This window comes from Arachis duranensis, chromosome 5, assembly GCF_000817695.3.
Source record: "Arachis duranensis cultivar V14167 chromosome 5, aradu.V14167.gnm2.J7QH, whole genome shotgun sequence".
In the NCBI taxonomy this organism is placed as follows: Eukaryota; Viridiplantae; Streptophyta; class Magnoliopsida; order Fabales; family Fabaceae; genus Arachis; species Arachis duranensis.
Window position 1 is genome coordinate 14,333,971 of NC_029776.3, and position 576 is coordinate 14,334,546.

At 31.2% G+C, this 576-nt stretch overlaps 1 pseudogene; it reads left to right on the forward strand.

Annotated features, from left to right (window-relative positions):
- Nucleotides 1-256: 256 nt before the first annotated feature.
- LOC107488131 (pentatricopeptide repeat-containing protein At1g73710-like) overlaps nucleotides 257-576 on the forward strand; it is a 4,764-nt pseudogene continuing 4,444 nt past the window's right edge.

Genomic DNA, 576 nt, shown 5'->3' on the forward strand with positions numbered 1-576 from the left:
AATCCTATCAATGCCAAATTGCTAACAAATAAATAGTAGGGAAAAAAAAAGGACGAGATTCAGTTTTATATATAATGAGTATTAATATATTATAAAGGCTACTAATAAATTATGGATGTTGTGAAATTATTGAGTTTGAATATCTAAAATTATACATTAAACTTTTAATAATTTTATTATATATTTAATTAAACTGATTCAATTATAGTTCGAGTTTGATTAGACTGGTAGTTCTTGCAACTTTAGTTGTAATTTCTGTAATTTGCTCAACTGTGATTTTATTAAAAATTCCCCGCAGGCGAACTTCCACTGAAAAATCTTGTTTGTGTCGCCGTTTTGGCACCTTAAACCCTCACCAAGACGGCCATCTTTTTGGGTTCTTTATTACTTGAAAGAAAGCATAACATGTCATGTTCAGACATATTTTTTGTAAGTCCTCCTCCTTCTTCATCTTCTTCAATTTCTTCAAACTTTGTTGTCAAGGTTCTCACAAAACCTCACTATTGGGGCCATTTGCCAACCCATATTACAAAATCGCACTTTCCTCGCATTCATTGTCATTCAAAGACTCTATCT